Consider the following 6,120-nt stretch of genomic DNA (forward strand, 5'->3'; position numbering starts at 1 on the left):
GAGAAGTCCAAATGGCCTGGAACTGAAGCCTCTTGCTAACTGCCACGTGAGTGAACCACCTTGGAAGGAGCACCCTCAGTCCTAGTCAAGCCGTAGGATGGCTGCATCCTCAACTGACACATTGACTTCAACCTCAGGAGAGACCTGGAGCCGGAGCCACTAGTTGAGCTGCTACCAAATTTTTGACCCATAGAAATTGCATGAGATAATAAACTTGGATTATTGTTTAAGCTGCTAAGTTTTGGATATATTAAAAAGTACATAAGCTTTTTCAAGTTGCTGTAAATTACCTGATTCTAAGATTCAAAAGCAGAATGTGGATGAATACACAAATTAGGGTTTTTTTTTTTAAGTTCTGGGATACCTGTGCAGAATGTGCAGGTTTGTTACATAGGTAAACATGTGCCATGGTGGTTTGCTGCACCTATCAACCCATCACCTAGGTGTGAAGCCCAGCATGCAGTAGCTATTTTTCCTGATGCTCTGCCACACTGCCCTCTCTTGACAGGCCCCAGTGTGTGTTGTTCCCCACCTATGTCCATGTGTTCTCATTGTTCATTTCCCATTTGCAAGTGAGAACAGATGCTGTTTGGTTTTCTGTTGCTGCATTACTTGCTGAGGATGATGGTTCCAGCTTCATCCATGTCCCTGCAAAGGATATAATCTCATTCCTTTTTGTAGTTGTATAGTATTCCATGGTGTATATGTCCCATATTTTCCTTATCCAGTCTATCATGACGAGTATTTGGGTTGATTCCGTGTGTTTGCTATTGTGAATGGAGCTGCAACGAACATATGTGTGCATAAATTAACTCAAGATGGATTAAATACTCAAAGATAAAACCTAAAACTGTAAAAACCCTAAAAGAAAATCTAGGCAACACCATTCAGGACATAGGCATGGGCAAAGATTTTATGATGAAATCACCAAAAGCAATTGCAACAAAAGCAAAAATTGACAAATGGGATCTAATGAAACTAAAGGGTCTCTGCACAGCAAAAGAAAATATTATCAGAGTGAACAGAAAACCTACAGAGTGGGAGAAAATTTTTGCACTCTATGTGACAAAGGTCGAATATCCAGAGTCTAAAAGGAACTTAAGCAAATTTACAAGAAAAAGCAAACAAACCCATTAAAAAGTGGACAAAATACACAAACAGACACTTCTCAAAAGAAGACATACATAGGGCCGACAAACACATGACAAAAAGCTCAACATCACAGATCATCAGAGAAATGCTAATCAAAACCACACTTTCACAACAGTCAGAATGGCTATTATCAAAAAGTCAAGAAAAAACAGATGCTGGTGAGGTTGTGAATTAGGAATGCTTTTACACTGTTGGTGGAAATGGAAATCAGTTCAACCATTGTGCAAGACAGCGTGATGATTCCCCAGAGATTTTGAACCAGAAATACCATTTGACCCAGCAATCCCTTTATTGGGTATACACCCAAAAGAATATAAATCATTCTATTATAAAGATATGAATTTGGATTTTTAAGGAGTAGAATACTTAGAATATGCTGTTTAGGAGGAAATCTTAAAATTGTGCATAATACGGAATAGCAAAATAACAGACTGACTGGATTTTACAAAGCAGTGCACAGACAGGTAATATGTAAAATTCCCAGGAACAGAACACGCTTCACTGCTTCAGTGCCTCCTATTGACATAGCAGGACAGCTTTGGATGCCTCCAGTTCTTGACTTCACTTGACTTATTTTTGCTGCAGTTTCCTCATTTTCTCCAAATTAGGGCTAAAATAAGGGATAATTAAATTATTCAGTCCAAATCAGGAAATACATCATAATTGAAGGGTAGAAAATTTGCTTTTTATTTCAAGCAAGCCTTCAGTGTTCTGGTGAAGCCAAACCACTATTAGTGCTTTCCGTTGTTCTGAATAACTATACAAAACACTCATTTTTAGAAAACAAACCAGAAAAGTAAAGGGGAATAAACTTTACTGAATAAACTTCAATCACATGTAACTTACTATATTTAATCTATTTTTCCATGCTATTAGTAAGTTCTGTTTCAATATAACATTGATAGCTTTTTCTTGTTTAGAAGAAGCAGGCAAAAAATGTGAAGGTAAAAAATGTTTCATTTTTAAAAACTAAAGAAAACTCAAAGTTTGTTGTATCATAATGTGATATAAAATGACAGATAGATTGTTTAAAAGTGCCATGCCAAATTTAGTCATTCCATGAACAAATAAAATAAATGATAATGCTGCCTCAAAACCTTCCAGAATAAGAAAGAATATTTGCATTTGTATAAGTTTGCATAATGTTATGTATTTTTTATTTTTTTGGTATTTTTCTTAGGTATTCAGAACTTAAAAAAAATAATATTTGTCTTTTATGACCTGTTCCTAAAAGTTGCACATTTGATGACACAGAAAGTACAGAACTAAGTGTGTTGAGCAGGCCAGAGACTTCCTTCAACAGGTGGATTTCTTTTGAAGAGTATTGATATGGTTTGGCTGTGTCCCCACCTAAATCTCATCTTGAATTGTAGCTCCTGTAATTCTTGTGTGTTGTGGGAGGAACCCATTGGAAGAAAATTGAATCATGAAGGGATTTCTGCCATGCTGTTCTCATGGTAGTGAATATGTCTCATGGATCTGATGGTTTTATAAGGGGAAACCCCTTTCACTTGGCTCTCACTTCTCTCTTGTCAGCTGCCATGCAAGACATGCCTTTCACCTTCCATCATGATTGTGAGGCCTCCTCAGTTACGTGGAACTGTGAGTCAATTAAACACCTTTTTCTTTATACATTTTCCAGTCTCAGGTATGTTTTTTAAGAGCAGCATGAGAGCAGACTAATGCTAGTCTACTAGACATACACTTGTATGTCTAGGACTGAGGATACCGGGCTGATTACCTGCCTGAGCAGTGCGATAGGATACAAAGCTCTTTCCTGTTTCCTTTAAAATCTTCTCCCTTATCAATCAGTCTCAATGCCTGATATGCTGCATTTAGTAACTCGTTTCTTTTGACTAAGGAGAATTATCTTTAAAATGGATTAAGGCTGGGTGCAGTGGCTCACACCTGTAATCCCAGCACTTTGGGAGGTCAAAGTAGGAGGATCACTTCAGGCCAGGAGTTTCAGACCATCCTGGGCAACACAGTGAGACCCTGTCTCTACAAAAAGTATTTTAAAAGGTAGCTGGGCATTGTAGTGTGTGAGTGTAGTCCTAGTTACTCAGGAGGAGGAGGCAGAAAAATCACTTAAACCCAGGAGCTTTAAGCTTTAATGAAGATTGCACCCCTACCCTTTAGCCTGGGTGATAGAGGGAGATTCTGTCTCTAAAAAAAAAAAAAACGAAACAAAACCCAACAAAATTTAGCACCTTAGTATAGATACATCTATTTCAGTCTTATTCTGCCCAACAGCTAGTTGAAAAGAAATCATATTTGACGGGGAGGTGAACGCTGCTGAGGACAGAGTGTGGGACTCTAAGGCAGTTAAGGAAGCACATTAGGGCACTTTGGTTTCCTAGAATGGATGCCCAGAAGCTACGAATGGTACTAAAAAGGAAATTGGACAGAAAGTGCTAAAGTGATTTCTCATCTCTGAAACTGTTGGTGAGAAAAGAGAAAATATTAAAAAGGTGTGAAGAAACTCTCTGAACTCTGGAAACAATAGACTCTCACTCTGTCCAGAAATGCAGTTGGTGATTGCCTCAGCCTTTTTTATATCCATTACACTGAATTAAATTACTCCTCATTTACACAGGTGAGACAAGAATAATGGTTGGCCATTTTGGCTCTTCTTAAGTTTGTTTTGCAGGATTTTGATAAGGAATCTAGATTGGATTTGTAAAAGCCTCTTGAGGCGAGAAGATCAAACCAAGGACTTGTCATGAGCCTGTGTCTATAACACCCATAGATTTGGGTAAATTATTCTCTTCTTAAGATCACCCAACTATCCTAAGCTTCCTGAGTGTTAGGAATACATCATTTAATAATACTTGTTAAAGCACAATAAAAAATGGTTTATTCAGGGGTATCGTGATAGATATATGGACCACTGCAACAGGGTCTTGTAGTTGGGGAGAGAGACTGGGATCCATTCCCAGTAACACATGGGCAAGTGGGAATTTGTATTCAAAGAACAGTGTAGGGGTCAATGGATGGGCTACGTGGAACATCAAGGAAAGGGGGTTCTGACTAAATGGACCCAACGAATTCTTACTAAAGACAGGCCAGAGTGATCAGACATCACCTAGCGGGTGGTAAGAATGAGGAACCAGATCCGATTTTGAAGATCATCCAATATCAAAGATGGGGGGTTCTGGCTAAACTGACTTAGCAGGGCCATTTCGATAAAACTGGATTTTACAAGAAAGTGCACAGATGGGCCTAGGAAGAGATTTGGAAACCTGATTAGAGTTTAGCCAAGCAAATAATCTTCGTTAGTCAACATTTCTTGTTCAACGTAAGCAGATTTTCTCACTTAGTTGCCTTTGGTTCATGCAGGACCAGCTGACTCATCTGCTGGGATTTGGTAGTAGAGAATATCTACTGGATAGTGTGAGCCATCAGGATTTAATAAAGGGAGACTAATTCTTTTTTTTTTTTTTTTTTTTGAGTCAGAGTTTTGTTCATGTTACCTAGGCTGGGGTGCAACAATGCAATCTCAGCTCACTGCAGCCTTCTCCTCCGGGTTCAAGCAATTCTGCTGCCTCAGCCTCCTGAGTAGCTGGGATTACAGGTATGCACAACCATTGCCCGGCTAATTTTGTATTTTTAGTAGAGATGGGGTTTCTCCATGTTGGCTGAGGTTTCAAACACCCAACCTCAGGTGATCTGCCCACCATGGCCTCCCAAAGTGCTGGAATTACATGTGTGAGCCACCGTGCCCAGCCAGGGAGATTAATTTCTATGAAAATAAAAACAAAGATTAATAGTTGAAAAAAAACTATAAATTCAGTTTTTGAGTCCTGAGGGTAGCCAGTCAAGAAGATTTCTAGATGCTGGGCTTGAAGCATCTTCAGCTGGAGTGAGGACAGACAGTGGCAAATGACAGATTTTCCTGGTTTCCAGTTTAAATGACACAAAGGTTGCCAAAAGCTGTCGTGGTGATCTCTCTGAAGTTTATATTGTCATCTAGCTTCAGCTTGCAGGGCTTCAAAGAAAGAGAAGTTTTAATTTTAGTGATTCCAGGCCAGAAGAGTGGGAGAAAACCGAAAGCATTAATTTGGAGAGTTGGAGCAAGATATTGCGGAAAACTAGAAAAATGTAAGATCTAGTCTCTATTGCAGGTAGATAATAAAACCTCAAAGAAAACAAAGAGGGCTAGTATCTAATATTGGGTACACTATAGTTTTCTTCTGAAAGAGGTATGTTTTCTCTCTGCAGTCATTTGCACTTCTAACTAATAAAGTCAGACTCATTTGTTTTCAAAATAAGTTTATCTAATAAGTTAAAATAAGTTAATCTAATCTTGGCCTCTTCATTTACACAGGTGAGGCAAGGATAGTGATTAGTCATATTGTCTCTTGTAAAGTTTGTTTTGCTGGGATTTTTGATCAGGAATCTTAAATTGGACTTATGAAAGCCTCTTGCGGCTAGAAGATTAAACCAAGGATTTGCCATGAGGCTGTGTCTGTAACATCTATATATTTGAGTTAATTACTCTCTTTTCAAGATCTCCAAAACATCCTGAGTTTCCTGAGTCTACCAGGAAGTGACATCCCTTACTCACCTATGAGACTGGGAACACTCAAACTAGCTTTTCCAAGAAGAGCTGTCAAACTTTGTTTCTTAAAAATGTTTGCTCATGGGCTGGGCATGGTGGCTCACGCCTGTAATCATAGCACTTTGGGAGGCCGTGGGCAGATCACCTGAGGTCAGGAGTTCGAAACCAGCTTGGCCAATATGCGAAACCCCATCTTTACTAAAAATACAAAAATTAGCCAGGCTCAGTGGCAGGTGCCTATAATCCCAGCTTCTTAGGAGGCTGAGGCAGAAAAATCACTTGAACTTGGGAGGTGGAGTTTGCAGTCAGCCAAGATCATGCCGTTGCACTCCAGCCTGGACAATAGAGTAAGACTGTCTCAAAAAAAAAAAAAGTTCGGTTATATCTGAAAATATGATATACCAGTC

The sequence above is a fragment of the Sapajus apella genome, unplaced genomic scaffold (assembly GCF_009761245.1).
Source record: "Sapajus apella isolate SASKATOON/1434 unplaced genomic scaffold, GSC_monkey_1.0 scaffold21, whole genome shotgun sequence".
NCBI lineage: Eukaryota > Metazoa > Chordata > Mammalia > Primates > Cebidae > Sapajus > Sapajus apella.